Source organism: Cupressus sempervirens, chromosome 10 (genome assembly GCF_028749045.1).
Source record: "Cupressus sempervirens isolate cs-2001-9-10 chromosome 10, ASM2874904v1, whole genome shotgun sequence".
NCBI lineage: Eukaryota > Viridiplantae > Streptophyta > Pinopsida > Cupressales > Cupressaceae > Cupressus > Cupressus sempervirens.
In genome coordinates this window covers 456,267,633-456,289,919 of record NC_143127.1, presented here as the reverse complement: position 1 = coordinate 456,289,919, position 22,287 = coordinate 456,267,633, and the positions used below count along the sequence as shown (strand labels likewise).

Sequence of the window (22,287 nt, the reverse complement as noted above, 5' to 3'; positions counted from 1 at the left end):
TGGATGACTACTTGGTCATGAGGTCTCTTTTTGGTTGATTTCATTTTGTGTGTTAGTAAAAGCCCTTGATGGTGTGCCTTGATCTTCCATATTTTGGTGACACCTTAATTGCTTTCATACTACACATGCTTGTTTGTGGTATGATCTATTTTTGATGCTTTAGTACCTAGGTATCAATTTTAGGTTATGTTTATACATGGCACAATGGGGGCAACAGGTTAGTACACTTTCCACCAAAGATCCCTAAAAAGTCTTTGGGTGTACCTAGACCTCTCCAAGGTGTATATGACATTTGTTCCATCATGACTATGCATACTACACCTATTGTTCTAAAGTCTCTAGTCCACACAAAGGAGCCTTTTCATTTATGCTTTTATAGCATATAATTCATAAAATCTTTTGCAAAATCAAACTAAGGTATTCTCTTTCATATAAACACAACTGAATCACTTGGTATCATGTAGTTAGGATTCATGTAGTATAGGGTTTCATTGCACCCCGCTTGAGACAAGGGTCCTATTTATTTCCTCCCTCCTATGCTATGCTACTTGTTTCTTACCAGTGAGGAGTTTTGACACATGTCCATTCATTAGGTTCATTCATGTTACATTTTCATAGTTACATGTTTAGGTTCAATCATTTCACTTTGCATTTATTAGTTACTAAAATTTTTTAGGATACACTTATTGGCATGTTACTTAGGCATTTTATTCATTATTAGATTGCATCACGAGTTCATTACATTAATTCATTAAATGCATCCATTCAAAACATCATATCTAGTGGCATATACATCATAAAAACATCTCACAATACATGTAAAATAACACAATGCATACATCTCATATTTGCCATTGAACTTGCATCATACACACATTAGGCATCATATATAAATCATATGCAACATCGCATCACACACATCTTGCATCACAAATGTTAGTATCCACATTATAGATATCACATGCATAAAAAATAATCATCCATGTACACATAGGGCCATCAAATCATGTCATATATATATCAAAAGAATAAATGTCTGTGTACAGTTTGTATACAAAAGAATCATGTAGTATCATTGTGTACAAATGCATCATCAAAAAACTTGCTGTATCTTCACCACTATCAAAACTGCTCATTGTAAAAAATTAGGTTGCCAGCTATGAGAACCTAGCCCCCCTTGTATCCTCCCCTCATGGAGGCCAACATTATTTGATAGACTGCTCTGACCTATCTTGGCCTCCTATCATCCATGAGCTAGAGGCCGCCTTAAAATTTGATTGGCATTGATCGATAGGCATGACATCATGATATAAGGACCTATAATAGTCTGCCTCTTGTACTACCCATGTCTCTGTTCGACAAGCTGCCATCGCATCCTACATCATCGCCATGGCCACCCTAGACTGTACTACCTCTCTAGCTATATCTCACTGCTGACGGTACTCATCTAGCTAGGCCTGGTGAGTGTCTCACTCTACCTGTAATGTAACCACCTCTTGCTAGAGGGTCTCTATCTCTTCAAGCTCCTCAACATCCTCCTCCATCCTAAAATTTCTCAACTCACCAGTGTCAACCCATGCCTGCAAGGCTATCAAGGCCTCTTGTGCACTATTTTCTCTGGCTCTCTGTGCCTACACCTCTACTTGTAGGGCTGCCAAGGCCTGATGTGCATTGTCTTCATATGCCCACTCTACTTGTACCTCACCTTGGAGTTGGGTAACCTTCGTACGAAGACTATCCCACTCTTCCCTAATCATGTTTACATCTTGTGGCCTTGGTGGCCCTTGTACCTATGGCCCTAGTGACACCTGTACCTATGGCCCTGGCGGAACCTATATCTATGGCCCCTGTGGTGGCCCCTATGCTAGTACTCTCCTCACATAAGATTTGCACCCCTATCACCTTTCTTGAGCCCCTTGTGTTGGTGGTGGCATCATTATTTCTTGTCCTCCATCCCCTACACTATCACCCTCTCCTTGTGCCTACTCTGCTGGTGGTAGTGCTCCAGGAACTATCAATCAGATTGGTTGATGTGTTGCCCACCACTGTGCATAAGCTAGAGTCATCCTAACATCCCCCTAATCTTGGTCATGTACCTAGGGCATTGGCTGGATCGATCACCAAGAGATCCTCGCTAGTCACAGGTTGGTTCCATGACCCCATAACCTACCATACTCCTAAGATACTATAGGGTATAAGAACCTATCAGGGACTACATCTTGTATCCACCCAAACTGCCTTTGCACCCTAGAGGGCATTAATCTCATGATCACATGCATGGACCTCCTGATAAGCCAATATTCTATCTATGTATATGGGAGATATCTTTGGTCCTCTATGTCATCCTCTCCTCCCACTACCAAAATGTTGCCCCATCACTCCATACCATCATAAGGCATCTAGGAAAACATGATGATCTCATCCAAGCACTTGCACTAGAAGCCCATAGACTCTATGAAGGTGTACTGGATCAGTGACCTATATCTGCATGTAGATGGCTCACTGGATTTCTTGGTCTTGCATCTCGTGATCGACCATGTGATGCTGATGTACTCCCATGACCATACCATAAGCAATGTCAATCCTGGACCCATGGTTTGCTATGCCCTATAAGCACACATGTGGAGGTCATGATACAAATTTGCTAGTATGATCTGGCCCTAGTAGTAGACTGCAGCATCATTTTGTAACAAGGTGCTAAGCACCCATGTCTATCCAATCGAGAAACCATGCCCAACATGGTCTGGCACCATCCTCCAAATCAATGATCCAAGATAAATAGCAAGTCATGACAATCTCTACTCTAATGCCTCTCGCTAGGTGAGCTATGATCTATCGATCAATAGTCTCTGCTGTTACCTCACAAAACACTCTTGTAGAAAAGGATCTACCCCCTCTAGCACGTACTCTGGGTACATCCTACAGATGGGCACCCATAGAATCTACAACACATCGAGAAGAGTGACAGTCACCTTTCTAGTAGGTAGATGAAAACTCGAAGTAGGGGTGTACCATCACTTGATTAGTGTTGATTGCTGTGCTAAATGTAATCACAAATCTGGCCACTCATACATGTGCTCTAGCATGCACAACCACACATGTCCCCACTTAGCCTCTATAAGTCTCTCCTCCAAAATCATGGTCAGAGGATAATGCTCCCTCGACTAGAATACCACCGTCTCCTCCTACAGCATAGACATGCAGATGATTAGTTTCTTTTAGCCTATGCCATCTCTAGTATGGGGCATCCTCCACTATCCTCCACCAATTTGTCCTAATTGACAAAGACATGAATCAGTGCAGATGCCAATTCATGTAGATGCTGATCGACGTAGATGCCAATCAATGTAGATGCTAGTCTTTGGAGACACCATTTAGGCATCTCTGATAGTTGCGCAGACGCCAATTTCCCACTGGTGACTGTTGTTTTGTCATCTGTAGAGATGATGACATGGAGATTGTCATCTCCTCCCCATCTTTGGCCACCTTTCACCCCTCTGTCATCTGCACAAATAACAAGATGTATCTTGTTGCCTCTGCAAGCCCCCTTTTCCCTCTTTTTTTGTCTATGTAGACAACATGATGGATCTTGTCATCTCCGTAGACCTCATAGTCTATGTTTTGTCATCTATGTAAATGACAAGGTGGAAAATTTTGTCTCTACCCCAACTGCATTTTTGGCCTATTTAAGGTGCCATAAATGCTACCTAGCCTATGTAATCAAAAAATTGACAAGGTGGATTAGTCGAGTCATCGATGGGCCCATCTTTGTCGGTATCTGGTGCTCCTGAATGCACTTGCCAAGCTGCAATCTATTGATGGGATCCATCCTTTTCTCTAATTCTCTACTCTCTAGGTGTGCAAATGATTATTCCTTAAGCCCCTTGGAGTCTTATATAGGCCCTCCAAGGCCCTTTTTTGAGCCTGTGTCCTTTCTAAGCCATGTCGATCTCCTGTTTACCCCCAAGTCATGCAATGTCTTCATTTATTTCCTTTCCTTCCCATTTCTTTTTTTCTAAAGACCTTTTTCACAAAAATTTCCCAAAAATTATTTTTTGCACTATTTTTGTGAGGGGGCACCCTCTTCCTCTGTTGTTGCTTTGACACCACTCCTAAGACTCCTATCCTTTCTAGGGCAACCTATATTTTTTTCTTTGATATAATGTCATCTCGACATCTTGTCAAAGGGGGGAAAAATGTAGACACTTAAAATTGTCCTAAACACTATATTAAGTTATTTAATATTTTCCTTGACATTATAATTAATTATTTACTAATTAATTATATTTGTCATATTCTTCTACTTATTTAATTAAATTTATTTAATTAAATACGTTCACTCTCCTAATGTATTTAAATTTAATTTAAATATTTCCATCCCTAATGTATTAAATTTATTTAATGCACGATCCTCCATAAATCCTCTTTTAAATAAATCTTATTTATTTAATTTCCTCATTCCATTAAATTCTCTAAACCTATGATTAAATTAAATCCTATTTAATTTAGTCTTAAACCTATTCTAAAACCTAGTCTACCCCCATCACTTTCATCTTTCTATGCCTACCCACTTCTTAATCCTACTTATTTTCTTAAACACCTTGCTAAACCCCCTTTTATTCCTAAATGTGTGCTCACACATGTGTGAGGAACCCTCACACTTCTCACACCTCTCAGGCCTTCCACACCTCTTACACCTTTGTCCCCCACTCCTTTCTTCAAGTTTGCTAACATAGGTGTGAGTAAACTTTGAATGTTGACCATTTGCATGACTTGTCTACATGTCTCGCTTGTGGCACCTATGTGGATGCCACATAGATGCTACCTTACTAAGGCCTCTCTCAAGCCTATAGATAGAGCCCTTTTCTTAAGAATTTTCCATCTCCCTCATTTGCATTGTTATCATGCTAATTTGTTATTAGAGCTTTCAGTGATTTCTAGGTTGCATTTGTTACTAACCTTTGGTAGTTTTTAGATTTTCATCTCATTTGCATTGTTAGCTTAGTTTGTTTCTTGCATTTCTATACTCATATCCTTTGAATGATCTCAAGCATGGTTGATTTCATAGCCATTGTTTAAAGCATTCTCCACTCATTTAGCATAGTATCATTTTTACATTTCAATTTCATATCAAGGGATTCACATAGTTGTTTTTTGGGAGAGCACACCACATCCCTTCAATTTAAAGCACACCAATAGGGCCTCTCATGGGTGCCTTTGTTGAGCTATTTTGAGGTTGCATGAGGACATTTCTTTTTGGTTGCATTGAGTTGCAAAACTCAAGCATAGCATTAGTTGTGTTTCATTTTATTTTGAATATTTGATATACCCATGCAACTAATGTGTGCTTATTTACCCTTGCTCCCAACAGGTTAGGTTTTCTTGCATACATAACCTAAAGTTTAACTAAGTTTGTCAAACATTTTTTTAATGATAAAGTTAAAGATACAACAACAAAAATAATATAGCAGAAGCAACAACATACACTTAAATAACACGACATAATCAGGTTGCAACTCTTAAAGGTCCCATAATGATGAATCACATTTAAGTTTAATTAACACTAAATCTAATATATAATAAATCCATATCAAACAATAATATACAAGTATGAAGCCATTTAAATAATATACAATTATCTCAAATGTCACTTGGAAATAATCATAATGCACCATCATCCATTGTATAAGTCATAGGGTACAAACAACAGAAAGAATATACATCATAAAAATAGATTACAACAACATTTCATAAGATTTATGAAATCAAATACAATACAAAAGGTATAACCATCCATCATAGAAATACAAGATTAGATAAGAAGGAACATCTGCACAGACACATCCAACAATGGCATCCAATAGTCGAATCTCAATGGTATAAGACAAAGCACTACCACCTGATTTCATGGAACCCAAAAGGGTCCACTCCCACTACACTAAGGAGATAAACTCAAGTCCCAAATGGATAAAAAACTCAAAAGTAGAAACCAACAACTAAGTGAAGGAAAACCTAAAAGCGATCTAACTAAAACATAGCAAGACACAAGTATCAACTAATCCCAAAGGCAACACAGACACATAGGAAATATATTATGCATGTAGACAAGTGTCATTACATGAACCAACTCTAAGGTTACCTAGCTAGTCTTTTAATCCTCTAGCCCCCTTGTGACTCTATGCGGCACTAGTATCCTTTCGTACTGACAAGGTATACTAATGAAGCATGGTCACAACTAAGCATCCTCTCTAATCCTATCCTAGCATATACTAGCACTCAAGGCATGGGTGAGAAAAATAATGACTCTTATTAATTCATTTCAAACCCATTTAATGAAATGTTATTTATTAAATAACCTACAATGGGTTACCCATCAACCTCTTTAGGGCCTTGGCCTCCATTGCAAGCCACTTCCCAGCATGACATATAGATAACCTACCCTAATCTCAGTAAAATAAAAAGATCTCAAAAGAATACATACCATACATTAGTTCTTAAACAAGCAAATGACAAGCATTGAGATACCACTGATCAAAATTACACATTTTACCATTACAATCATCTTATCAGGATTGATTGAAAATCAAGTACACATAAATTAATCCACGTCATAACATGAAATCACCAAGAACAAATCATACAAACACCTTAGTCCTATACAAGTAACCAAAAAACAATCTAAATACAACTGATCAAAGACTCAAAGTTTATATCAGATAGGTCACACCATTCAACTCAGTTTCACACAAGAACACTGGAAAGAAATAATGATCAATAGATCAAAACACCTCATAGAGTATACAAGACACATTACCATGTTTGAGTATAAAAGATTATGATCAAAACATCATCATGACATCACAAAACAAAACTCCCAAGCCTTTGGTAGACATCCTAATTTGGTTAAAGTACTAAGTCAACTAGATATGCAACAGTAAAACACATGTCATAAAAATAACATACAAAAGTCATTTTCTCAATACATTAAGTTTTGAAAACACAAGTTTAATTCTCACTTATTGGTTTCAAGTTTTCATTTTGTTTTTCAAATATTATAGTTCATAAAGTTTACAATCTCAAAGAGGGTTTCAATTTCCATTTCTCTAGTTGCCAAATTCACTATTGTTTCCAAGTTCACTAGAATCTCAGACGATTCAAAAAATCATATAAAGTTGTTTAAACATTATTTCATAGTTCAATTCATTATCAAACATAAGAGTTCAGTGAATATGTTAATTACTAAGGTTTTCATATGAGAAAATTTCCCGAGCAATATAAATCATTTTCATATACAATCGAATCATCAAGCACAACCCAAGTTTACTAAAGATAACCAATAATTCTCCCAATTAATTTATTTGATTTTCAATTTACTTTAGAATTATATTTTAAAAATAAAGTAATAAATTAAATTTTCAAATAATTAAATTAAAAATTTTAACAATACTTATTAAAATTATTAGTAATAATAATTATCAATTATTACCATAATAATTTTAAATTAATTAAACTTTGGTAAAACTTTCCTAAAAAGGAAACCTGCTAAAAATAGTGACATTCCTAAAATTGGAAACTTGCTAAAAATAAAAACTTTCTTGAACTAGAAACCTACTAAAAATAGAGACTTTCTCGAAATCCAAACTTGCTAAAAATAAAAGCTCTCCTAAAATATAAGCCTACTAAAAATATAAAATTTCTTGAAATATAAACTTGCTAAAAAAATAGAAACTTTCTCAAAATAGAAACCTACTAAAAATAGAAACTCTTCGAAAATAAAAACTTACTATAAATGGGAACTTTCAAAAAATGGAAACTTACTAAAAATGGGAACTTAAAAAAATGAAAACTTACTAAAAATGGAAACTTTCCAAAAAAGAAAACTCACTAAAGGGAAAAATTTCCAAAAATGGAAACATACTAAAGATGGAAACTTCCCAAAAATGGAAACTTACTAAAAATATACACTTTCCAATAGTAATCTGGTAGAGAAACACAAATCAAACAATTAAAATTTATAAAATAAAATTCATTTTCTTTTCAAAACCTAAATCCCAATTTCAACATCCAATTACAAAATACCGAAATAATTAAACAAGGGTTTTCAATTTAACTCTTTCTTAGATGTATTCAAGAGTAAAGAATAGTAAATTTTAACACGAGGGTTTCAAATCTCTATTTCTCATATACAAATAATCGAACAAAGAACAATTTCAAATATATGACAAGGTTTCAATTTCATTAATTCATTCATGAACATAATAATAAATTTCAATCAAGAATATAAAATAATAAATTTCAATCACAAGGGTTTCAAACAATTCTAAAAGTTTTGAAAATAGATTTAACTAGACATGAAGAAGACAAGAAAATTAAAGAATGTAAATCAACTATGCAAATTAACCACAAGATTCTACCTAAATCTGATGCTAATTCAACAACACATGAAGCACGCAAGAATTTCTCTTTCTTTTTGAAAACCTCCTTTTCCAAAATTACTCCTCCAAAACTTGTGTAATTGCATAATGAGCTCTAGATCTTTGATAAATAGTTCTCCTCTTAATTTGGGGTTTTGATTGTGCAATCATGCGATCTTTGATAAAGAGTTCTCCCTTAATTTGGGGCTCTAATTGTGCAATCATGCAAGGGAACTTGCTAATGAATTATTGTTTACCACTTATTATCTTTTACCTTTTCATGCACAACTCTTAGTAATTCTAAAATATCTTTATTAAATTAATTTTCTTTCTCCTTTTGATCAATTTATTATATTTTAATTTCATTCACAAGCTTTATGAAATATAATTAAAATAAACTTTACTAAATAATTGTTTACTCTCTCTTATTAATTTTTGAAGCATTTTTAATATAATTTTTATTAACTTAAGTAATAATAATATTTAGCATTTATTTAAAAATGAACTCTTAAATATATTACTATTAAATTAAATAAATATTATCACGCCCAAAATTAGACTATAACTTTATCTTTAAATGAATTTTTTATTTGACAAATTCATGAGAAGTTTTAATAATATATTTATTAATTCATCTAATAATATTATTTAGAGTTTCCCTTGGTCTACTGGCGAAGTTGAAATGCTCACAAAGAGCCCACCAGGGATCAAGTCTTGTTGAGTGCAAGAACCTTGACATCTAAAAGGGATGAGGCTGGGATCATGCCTTGGGCAAATTTGGCGGAATGGATACCCCTTAGTCCTTGGTTCTTAACCAAAGAGACTAGGTGAAAAAGCTGAATCTCCATTAAAAAAGAGATCCTAAATAATTAATATTATTAAATTAAATAAATATAATTACGTCAAAATTAGAACCATAACTTTATCTTTAAGTTTCATTCTTTTATTTAAATAAATTCATGAGATGTTTTAATAATAAATTTTTAAATTTAACTAATAATATTATTTAGAGTTTATTATTTAAAATAAAGCTCCTAAATAATAATTATTAAATTATAAATATAAATACATAAAAATAGAACTTTAATATAATCTTTTAAATTTGATTCTTTTATTTAATTAATTCACAAGACATTTTTAATAATATATTTATTAACTTAATTAATAACATTATTTAGAGTTTATTATTAAAATAGAACTCCTAAATAATTATCATTAAATTAAATAAATATAAATATGTCAAAAACAAAACTTTAATAAAATCCTTTAAATATAAATCTTTTATTTAATTAATTTTTCAATTAATTAAATATAATAAATATCAAATTTCTTTATAAAATTTCCATTAAATTAAATCATTAAATTATCTTTTAATTTAATTTAATTATAATAGAAAATCACCACATGCCCATGAGACTAAATATGAAATCCCATCATACAAAACGTAAAACTAAATCAAACACCAAGGTCAAAATCATGAATTCATGTCACTTGATGAATTTGGAAAGGTGAAACTAACTTAGATACTTGTCCTATTTTATAGGACAATTGGCTTAGGTTAGGATTTGGACTTAAGAGTTATCTCCCCACTTATATCATTGAAATACTATGATAGGGTACACTCATCCTAGCAATTTAGGAAAGTTGATACCAGGTACATACAATCTGCATAAAATTCACACATGTACAAACAAATATATTCTAAATTAAATAGGCAATGAAAGGAATTGGTGCATTATGTAGATCCTGACTAGCAAGTGACTATGACTCCCTTCCTCAACCACATCAGGAACGTCAAATACAAAGACAATATACACATACACCATAAACATGCAAGTATGGGGTAAGTAACCATAGAAAATGCATAATAATCATTCCTATCTAGCTATCATCCTAAAGTAACTAAAATCACTGTATACAAGTGTCATCATCAAAAAAATCATAAACACTTGAAATAACTAAGTAACTCAACACTGTTGGAATAATGATACATTTGTCATTAGTTACAACACTTATTTGATTCTGAATGCTTATCGAGTTCATCACTCAGTTTACAGTTCATACCGAGCATTCGTTGGCTACCAAGTATGTTCAACAGTGTTTACCAAGTCAGAAAGGTAAACAAAGGTTTTAGTGTTTACCGAGTCAGAAATGTAAACGAAGTTTTTGGTGTTTACCGAGTCAAGAAGGTAAACGAAGGTTTTAATGTTTACCGAGTCAGAAAGGTAAACGAAGGATTTAATGTTTACCGAGTCAGGAAGGTAAACGAAGGATTTAGTATTTACCGAGTCAGGAAGGTAAATAAAGGTTTCAGTGATTACCAAGACAGAAAGGTAAAAGAAGTATTCAGTGCTTACCAAGTGAATTGAAGGAGTTAGTTTCTACCGAGTGACACAATGTTTACCGAGTCACCAGTGGTTACCAAGTTCCAAGCTACTCAGAGTGATTAGTATGGACCGAGCCCCTACCTCTACCGAGTGCATGACGATGCCGTGTAATGTAGTGGATGCCGAGTGTCAGAAGGTCACCGAGTGAGTTTGAGGAACCTGAGTTTTCTACTATCTGGCTGACTCAGTAATGTTTTGTCCACTTGTGTTTGGCCGACCTTGTTGCTGAAAATATTGGAATGGTATATATGTAATGTATTGTGCCATTTGCAAATATGATCCAAAAAAAAAAAAAAATGATGAAGAGAAGTAACAGTGAAGTAAGAGCGAATTGAAAAAGAATCAGTAGCGAAGTATTCAACAAGGTTATCAAGGAGCAGCAAAGATATATCCATCACATCAAGTGATCAGTACATAAGATCTAATCAGCAAACCAGTTGCAAGAAAATCCACTGCTTCATCCTAATAGGTGAATCAGTTTTGTAAATCCTTTAACAGGGTAGACTTAATAGTCTTTTGTAAATCTCCTAACAGAGTGCATACTTTATTGTATGTTTGTAAATCCTCTAACAAGGTGGATCTAACAGTCCTACTTGCTCCTAACAGGGCAGATCACCAGAAGTGATCATTGTAAGCCTTAACCGGCCAACTTTATACTGCAGTATTAAAGTTTTGTGGGCATCATCTCCACCCCAGTTCTACTTTCAATTTGAAAAGTTTCTGGGTCACCAAATCAGTGTGTTAATCTTTTCATGCATACAGTAAAGTAGATGAATGAATGGTGAATTTGTTATTATGTTGAATTGGTTTAAATTTTAAAGCTTACTGATACACCCCTCCCCTTTCAGTAACCTTGTTAGTCCTGAATATTTCAACAAACACATCTATCAACTGAATATGAAATACATTTAATCTAATTTGGTAACCAAGTACTGATAATCATAAAACACAATCAGAAAACTAGCCTAAAAGAATCCAACAATACAATAGAAAAGTCAAGTAGGGGTAGGTAGTATAGAAAATAATTCATTAAATGTGTATTGTCTTTGATGTTACACAAAATGTCATATCATTTCCAATCGGTGTATGCCAAGCTCATTCGAGCGATGAAGACAATTTCAAGTGTCTGCCAAGCATTCTAGAGTTTGCAAAGTTCAGAAGATAGTGTCTACCGAGTTCACTCGGGTGACAAAGAAAAAGTCTGCAAAAGGTTGAGTGTTAACTGAGCTCACTTGGTTAATGAAGAAAATGTTGGATGGAACTAGTGTTAACCAAGCTCACTTGGTTACCAAAGGAACTTCATGGAAATGAAGTGTTAACCGAGTTCACTTGGTTAACACAGAAAAATCATTTATGAGTTAGTGTCTATTGAGTAGAGTCAATTAACGAAGGATTTTCTTGCTTTGGCATATTGAGTTTAATAGTTTTGTTTATTGGTTCTAGCTGACTAAGGAGATGAATATTAAGTATTTTAACTTGTATTCAAGCCAATTTGACATTGTGTAAGATATAAATATAATTTCAAGTTGAGGATTGAATGTAGGAAAGTAATTGAAGATTTGAAGATGCTTAAAGGAAGTGAATTAGAAGGATAAGCAAAATATCTTTGTTGAGCTACAAAGATACATTTGATTAGAAAAGATCAAGTATACAAGCTAGAATTGAGATCTATAATTAGCAATTCAATTGCATCAAATTTTAGGTCATCTCATTGTTACTCTCTAACCATTGTCACAATGATCTAAATCTCTTAATAGAGTTGGCTTAACAACTATTTGTAAATCCTCTAAAAAAGTGACATTTCTAGATTGAAGTGTCAAAAAGACCTCTAACAAGGCCACTCCTAATAGGGTGATTAAATCCTCTATTAGTTTCACACCTAACAGTGTATTTTGTAACCTTTAATAGGGTTGGCTCCTAACAGGTCTCACTTTAGAAGAGTGAAATCAGTAACTAGTTACAATAGGTGGTTTTTCCCAAATTGGGCTTCCATGTTAGATCTTGGTGTCACTTTTATTCATGCTATTTATTTCATGTGTATGAAAATAAGTTAAGTAAGGATAATCACTAATAATTTCTTAAGATTTTCATTTTCTAAGTTACTATTGCTATTTTAGTGTTTGCAAAGTTACAATATTTGCCAATGTAAACTGAGTTCCTACGTATTTACAGAGCATCTGTATTTTTAGTGAAGTTTATGTTCTATGTTGACATCTAAAGGATTTAGGATTTATTTTTTGGAAACTGATTCATCCCTCCCCTCTTAGTTACTCCTCTTATATTTCCAACACAAATATGCAATATATAATGATATTTGTATACAAAAACAATACATGCAAAAACCTCTTTCTCAATGTTGATATATTCAACATCTGATATGATCTTTATAGATCCCTATACCAACTTTACATACACAACCTCTTACTACTTTGATCACAATATTTCATATCACAAAATAATAACATAGTTATCACAATAACCACACATAACTTCACATTTCCAAAACTATCCTTTATACCACATTATTCCGTAATGTTATGTCATGTCAGCATTCATGCTTTCACATGTGTCCCAAAATACAAAGCTATATTTCATACTCTTAGGATTAACATCTAGGATGTCATCCCTAATTAGTTAAGTAATAACTTTGATAAACAAACCAAACATAAAATATCCAATTCCTTAACTCTGTCATATTTTTTCTATTAAGTATTGTAATTCGTAAAACTACAATAACTTCATCTGTACTAATCCAAATGAATTGCACACATAGGTACGAAATCCTAACACTCTATACTATCTCCACATTAGTGTGCATGTGCCAATAATGTCTTTGTGAGGCTTGTCAATCAAAAGCGTGTCTCTACTGATAGATAATCTTCATGATACGTAGACAATTTTCTAAGTCTTCTTACCAAAGCTTCATCTCCATAGTATTATCTCTTAATACTAAGTATATATTACTATAAATTATAAACTCATACTATCTTCCCTAGCCAAATTTCCAACAATCTACCCCTTTGGAATTGATGGCAACTTATGGGAAAATTGGCTAAGCTCCAAAAATCAAAATCTCATAACTTGTAAATCTTCACATGGCCATTACAAAAATTTCAAAATGTAGATAGTTATCTATTTATACCATATTTAAATCCTTATATCTCTTAATTACAATATTACTCCCACTTTCAAGAATATACTCTATCTTATTCAAATACAATTTTCCATACTATACTCTCCATTTGACATCAATGGCAAGGGTGAGTAAGAAACTATGTACAAGTCAAAATTTTATTGCTACCTTATTCTTCATGCTAATGAACTATTTAACAATGCATTACAATCAATGAATTTATTCTTCAAGTTGGTTAGTCCATCATTCCATGTTTCTTTTAGTGAGTTTGAAACTGTGATAAGTGCACATAATCCATAATATGCTAACTCAATTGCTTGAAATTTTGGATGGCTGAAGTGTTCATATGATGTCTTTGCTTTCAAAAAATCTTCAAGTTGTCTTTGCATTGTGTCAATATTAAAATAGAGATGTTCTCACAATAAATTAAACCTTTGTAATGTTTTCTCTCTACTTCTCTCCAATGTCCTCCTCTCATTATAGATTTTGTTGATCTTTTGTTTCAAGTGAATCACTTGAACATCCATCCTCTTCATCTCATTGGTCATTTTCATCATCTCATCTTATTTTGTATTAATTTTTAAACTAAAAGTATTCATGTACTAGCACAAATTTCTCATAAATTTCATTTACTTCATGTACACAATCTCACAACTCCTTGATGTGCAATGCCCCACTCAAGAACCCAAGAGAAATAAATCTAACATGTTACAATGTTTGCTAAAATTTAAAAAAAAAAGTTTAAACAACATCAAGATAACTTTAATGTGGAAGAAATATAAAAATATACATCAAATACACATAAGCAATTATAGATACAGTTTCAATTCCTCAAGGGTTCCTTCATGTTGAGTTATGTTAAGAAGTTTGTATTAATTAGTTTAAGTCTCAAGTACAATGTCTCATGATCATAAAGAAATAATAGATACATAATCACATAAGCAAATGCATAAGTATAACTAATACAATAAAAGTACATTCAACAAATATCATCCAATGCACATGTCATAGGGTATGTGAGAATACATACAATACATTAGAATACATGATAACATATATACATTAGCTGAAATGAAGCCTTTGAGATAAGAAATAAGAATGATAAAGGTTTATTTGTTGCAATGAACATCCAACATTTGGCAATGTGAGGGGAACCCAAATGGTGAGAAGATGCTACCTCCTAATCATGTGGTTACCTAGTCAGGCTTCCACTCCCACCGTGTAGGGAAGATATTGAATGATCCACATACGGCTAATCAATCATGAAACATTCCTAGGCAAGGAATTCCTAATATCCAACACTATCTCAAAGGTAGCACATACTACTCAATAAGATAAGATAATCCAAAAGAAAGAACACTCAATCCAATACCAACATCACATAATAAAACATCATTCATATACCAAGAATAGATAAAATTGCCAAAATCATAAGATAAAGTCAATGACAGATATCCACCTCAAGTCAAGAACCACATGTCAAAAGGACATCATCTATGAATTGCCTTTCATCATCAATGAAAGTAAATAACCACATTAAATACATCCAACAATAAGTACACCATTAGAGGTACAAAAAAAATCTTTAGAGAAGATGTAGGCTACATACTAGGAGTGTCATCACATGGTCAAACTACTTGAATTACCTTGGACTAGTCTCTCAATAGACCTTAGACCTTCAAGTGTTGAGTTACCTTGGATTGGTTACTTTGAACCCTAGAACCTCAACGTGACACATGCAAAACTAGAATACCCTCTCAAGAAGATGAGAAAAACTAGTCATACCTTTCACTAGGTAATATCCCATTCCCATCCTTAGTCTGTACAAGCACTCAAGGCATGGGTGAGGCAAATATCTCTAACTTATCTTTTTAGTGTGTTTCCCAAAATATTAATTACTAGATTATCACTTATTACATAACTTACAATAAGTTACCTTGGCACTGACCACTTTGGGTCCCAAACCCCTACTACAAGTCATTCCCAAGGATATGTACTTAGACAACCTCTCCCAAGCACATAAAACTTAGTTGTGTCCAATACAACAACACCCATAATGATCAAACTTGGTTCCTTAACAGGAAACCCAAAAATAAATTGGTTCTCCCAACTCAAGTAAACATAAATGCACCACATAGCAAGTCTTGTAAATGTAAATTTGAAATTAAAATAAAAGCTCATCGTAAGTCTAGAGCAGATAAATATCATAGAAGAAATCATAAAAAAAACCTCTGGTGTACGTCCTAGTTGGCCATCTAAACAACGCAAAGAAAAACCATTATAATAAAATACTAAATCATCTTAGAAATAATTACCACAGAAAAAACCCAAAAAGAAAATATAGAAAACCATAGGTTTCATTCATATGATTTAATTCATTCATTTATTTATTTTTTTCACCGAATTATTTTGGCCATAAGATTGTGTAAACAAAAAAATTAAATAACCATTTAATATAATTAATGTTAATTATAATTTCAATTCATTTTAGTCAAAATAAATTATTATTTAAATTATATCAAATTCTCAATTGTTAAAAATAAATAAATAAGACCTATTTATAATCATAAATTAACTAACTTAATTTATAAAATTCTATGTAAGTTATCATAAATTAACTATAGAATAAATAAACTATAACTCGATATAGAAACAACATAAACTGAATTTCAATTAAATAACCAATTATATAAAGGTCAATTTAATCTAATCAAATCATAAACTAATTGAATAAATCAAATAATACTAAACTATAAAAAGGTGTCTTCTTACTTTGCTTTTTCAAAACTAGTAGATACCTCTTACCTACATGGAATAGGAAGTACATAGGTTTGAGTACTTTTAAAGTAAAGCCAAAAAAATGTTTGTACTCCACTTTAATAAGTTTATCATCCATTAAAGTGGAGCATGTTTTCCAATGATGCCCTCACTTATATATTTATGGTGGATTTTATTTTTATTTGATTTTTAATTTAGTTTGATTATTATTTTAAATTAAATTTATTTTATAAGAAGCTTTCTAATAAAAATATATATTTTAATTTTCTTCTTTGTAGGTGCAGGTACAGGTCTAGTACAGAAACTTTCTAGCAACCTATTATATTTTTAAAAAATCAAATGTATAAATATCTATAATCAAATATATATGTATATATAATAAGAAGATCACAACCTAATTGTAGATTAAATGTATGTAATTTATTTTTTAAACAAACAAGAAGAATTCTAAAACAATTTGTAAATTCGATTCAATCCTATTCAACCAAACCCTAGCTCACTATTTTGTTTTCTCTTTAAATTTTCTTCTGTAAAACAATGATAAACTGAAGGTTTTGCAAATGGGGTTGCAAGCTTTGGGTTTAACCATGGAGGAAACTCCGTAGTTAAGCACACTCAAGCTGGAGTAGTACTGGGATGGGTGAGCTCTTGGGAAGTCCTAGTGTTTCACCCTTGTGAACATCACCTAGATCTAATGAGTGCTAAGTATTCCATTTATTCTCATGAGAGATGGATTCATGGTGAATCACTACTCATGAAACATGGATCAATGAGTTTGACACAACATCACATAATTAAATCCTGATAGCAATATCACAATTTGACTTGTTGTGGAAATTATCTCCTACTTATCAATGAGAAACTAATTTCAATCAGATCTAGAAACCAATCAAGATGATAGAAAAAATTTCAACCATCCAACCAAGCACGGAGCAAACCAATCTTTTCCAATTGAAAATGCATTCATGAGATTTCAAACTCCACCTCATGCTGATGCTAAAGTATGACAAGTAGTGAAATTCCTATTGCTACAAAATCCTTCAAGTCACAAAAATTTCCTTCTATTCCAAACCCCAGGGTTGCTCTCCAAAACCTATGTGTGCAATAAACCCTCTAATATAAAATTCTAATTACCTTTTAGGGTTTTCGTCTCCACTTTTTCTAAATTGCAATTATTTTATTTTATTATTCTTTTCATGCACACTTAAATCACTTTTAATTAAATAATATTTGTTTATTGTTATTTTATTTATTTCTCCACACTACATTTAAAGTAATTTTATAAAAAGGTATTTATTCATTATTTAATTAATAAAGATAACTTAAGTACATTATTTAAATGCCACTAAATTTTACATATTTATTAATTAAGTAATAATGCTACAAAATATTTAAAACTTAATTTCTAAATCCTTTTAAAGTAGTTTTCTAAAATTGGGACTTTTAAATTAAATCTTTTAATATAACTAAAAATCAAGATTTAACATGGAAACCCAATTTGGGAGAAACCACCAATTGCAACTAGTTATTGATTTTCACTCTTCTAAAGTGAGCCTTGTTAGGAGCCAACCTTGGTAGAGGTTTAAAATGCACTGTTAGATGTGACCCTGTTAGAGGATTTAATCACCCTATTAGGAGTGACCTTCTTAGAGGTCTTTAGACAATTCAATAGAAATTTCATCTTGTTAGAGGATTTACAAATAGCTATTAAGCCAACTCTATTAAGAGATTCAGATCACTGCTACAATGGTTAGAGAGTAATAATGAGATGACTTGATTCCTGATGTAATTGAATTGCTGATTATAGATCTTAATTTTGGCTTGTATACTTGATCCTTCTTGATCGAATGTATCTTTGCATCTCAACAAGGATATTTTTCTTATCCTTCCAATTCACTTCCTCTTAACATCATCAAATCTTCAATTATGTTCCACTATCACACTTGTTTTAATTCTCAATTTGACCTTGTATTTATATCTTTCATATTGTCAAGTTAGCTTGAATATAACTTAGAATAATTAATATTCATCTTTTTAGTCAGCTAGAACCAACAAATAAATTAATTGAACTCAAAATGCCAAAAAAAAGAAAATCCTTCGTTAGCTAACCTTGCTCATAGATGCTAACTCAAAAATGATTTTCCTATGTTAACCAAGTGAACTCGGTCAATACTCTATATTCACAAAGTTCCTTTGGTAATCGAGTGAGCTTGGTTAACATTGGTTCCATCCAACATTTCCTTTATTAACTGAGTGAGCTCGATTAACACTCAAATTTTGCAAACTTTCCTTTGACACCTGAGTGAACTCAATAGACACTATCTTCTAAACTAGGCAAACTATGGAATGCACGGTAAACACAAAAAACTATCTTCAATGGCTATGTGAGCTTGACATATACTAACTGGTAATGATATGACATTTTGTGTAACATCAAAGACAATATACAATTAATCAATTGTATTCAACAATCTCGCTCTTCAGCATTGATGGAAACACAACACGTCATAGTGTAATAAAATTTGAGAGTAAGAATAAAGTAAGAAACATATTCTTAGTTTCACTCATATTCTCATCCATGAGAACTCCCTCTATCAGTGTGAATTCCTTGTGCCTTTAGTTTCTCCCTCTGTTAGAAAACTTATGTCTTCAACATCTTCTTATGATAGAAAACTATGTCTTTGATATCAGACCAAGTTCATTCTCTCTTATTGACATCTCCTTCTCTTTCTCTTTGTAAAATTTCTATGAGATATGATAGTAAACTTCTCCCTCTTTGACATCTCATGCCAAAGACAATATTTAGTGAATATTAATGTACCTTATTTTTTGGTTCATTTACAATATGCCCCTTATCGATACTGTACCAATTGATTGATCTTCAACATGCTCTTGTTGATGCATGACTATACTTCATTTAGTGAGCTTTAGATAGGGGAATGAACCCTATCTTACCGCTTAGATACAAAAATGCATCCTTAGGTAATGGCTTGGTGAATATGTCTACAATTTGTTCTTTAGTATTTACATATTCCAATCTGACTTCTTTATCTTGTACCAATTCTCTTAAAAAATGATATTTTATAGGAATGTGTTTTGTTTTGGTATGCATCACTGGATTCTTTGATATATTGATTACATTGGTGTTATCACAATACATAACCATTGGACCCTTGATCTCTATCTTCATACCTACCAAAAGTTATTTGAACCAAACAATAGTAGAATATTTAACTGCTACTGCCACATATTCTGCCTCTACTGTGGATTGAGAAATATAATTCTATTTCTTGCTTGTCTAAGGCACTAGTCTTTTATCAAGAAAGAATGCTCCACCATTGGTGCTCTTTCCTTCATCAATACTTCCTGCCCAATTAGTATCTATGAATACTTTTAAGTCTAAATTGCCTCCTACTTTGTACCATAAACCATAGTCTTTAGGACCTTTCAGATATCTCATGATTCTTTTGATTGCCATCATGTGATTTTCTTTGGGATTTGTTGAGAATATTGCCACCATACCAATTGCTAATGCAATATCAGGCCTTGTATGCACTGCATACTACAATTTTCAAATTATTGATCTGTATGTCGTCTGATCTACCTCTTTGGAATCATCATCTTTGGAAAACTTATGTTTAGTAGACATAGGGGTTCCAACTAGTCTTGAGTCTTCATTCCAAATTTCTTTAGTATCTCCTTGATAATTTAGATTGAGTAATGTAGATACCATCTTTCTTTTGTTGGATCTACAACAAAGAATTTTATTTCTCCAAACATAGACATCTCAAATTCTTTACTCATTTCTTCTAAAAATGCCTTCCAAAAGTCATCATTTCCCTATGAATAATGTGTCATCAATGAATATTTCTGCCAACACAATCTTCTTATTTGGTCCTTCTTTGATATACAGACTATTGTTATCAATTTTTCTTTGAAAACTAATTTGGATCAAGTAGTTACGAAGTCTCTCATACCCACTAGTACATTTGACCTCATTTTTAGACCAATTTTTTTGACCATTTATTAAAATGGGGTCAAATTGGTCAAAATAGGCAAGGAAAAATATCTTTTTAAAAAAAAATCCATGCTCATGTTAGTCAAAATTTTGACCAACATGGGCATAACATGTTAAAATAAAAAAGGTTTATTGTTATGAGTGCATGCGAGAGCTACAGGCATTTCATTTGGAGTGTGGGAGCTACACAGGGTGAGAAGAGAGGAGCGAGTCAAAGAATATTTTAGAGCATTTGGAGATGTTTTGGAAGTAGTGATTATGAAGGACAAAATAACAGGATGAGCTTGGGGTTTTAGCTTTGTGGTTTTTGCAGATCCATCTATTACAGAGAGGGTTGTGTTGGAAAAAAACATGATCGATGGTTGAATGGTAAGATCACACTACTCATAGACCTCAAGGATTTGACTTCATCACTTGTGACTCAGAAGATGCTGTGGAGGTTGTTGTGCAAAAGCCCTTTCATGAGTTCAATGGAAAGATGGTAGAGGTCAAGCGGTCAATCCCCAAGGAACAATCTACTAGGAATGTCAGCTATACTTCAAGAGGAGGTCGAGGAGGGAATTTTGGATATGGCTTTAATTCAAGTGTGGCACTACCCTATGGGTCTAGAATGAATACTAAGCATGTTGTTACTCCAAGAGGTACAGGTGGGTTCACTTCATATGGACCTACATGAAGTGGATACAATGCACCTAGGGCCAACTATGGAAATGGTGTAGGATATGGACCTACAATGAATGGAGGCAACTATGATAGTTCTTCTTTTTGAACCAACCCAACCTATTCAACTAGCATAGTTGGCACTTATGGAGGAGCTCCCACTGGCTATGAAAATCTAGCAACTAGAGCTTATAACAATGATCCAGCTTCAGTGAGAAATATGTGGGGTAATGGAACTATACCATATGTTGGAGGATATGGGAGCATAAGTGGTTATGGTGGGGGTGCAGCATGGGGCTTAGGTCAAGGTAGTAATAACCAAGAAAATGGAAGTGTTACTGGGTATTCAAGTGGCTATGGAAGCTCTAAAAATATCTATGGCTCAAGTGCCAGTGCTTATCCAACACAAAATAGTGGGTATGGAACTAAAGTGGCAACATATAGCTCAACAACAGGGGCCTATGGAGGTACATACACTGATAATTACAACAACTCTGCTTATGGAGACTCAACTTGGAACTCAAAACCATTTGATCCTATTGGAGGAAATTTAGTAGGCTATGGACTAAGCACAATCAGAGATGGGTTGCATAAATAAACCCCAACAACATACATTTAGGCTATTAAGATAAACCTACTGATGGATATAGAGGTGAGACAATCAATACGATTCAGAAATATTTTCTATTTTCTTTTGTAGTGTTATTTTTTAGAGGCAAATTTTTTTTCAGGTCTTTTTCATGGACCAATTAGGATTAGTCTCAACTTCATTCTTATTTATACTTTTTTTCAAATGTTTTTTTTTTCTCAAGGAACAAATGTTAAAAGTTTCATGAAAATCTATTATATTTTTCATTTTTAAAAATTTGATTAATAGTATATTTTGTATAGAGAATA

General features: G+C 32.9%; 1 pseudogene; it reads left to right on the top strand.

Annotated features, from left to right (window-relative positions):
• Positions 1–204: 204 nt before the first annotated feature.
• LOC149534665 (heterogeneous nuclear ribonucleoprotein 1-like) lies at positions 205–21,988 on the top strand (annotated as a pseudogene).
• The last annotated feature ends 299 nt before the right edge of the window (positions 21,989–22,287 follow it).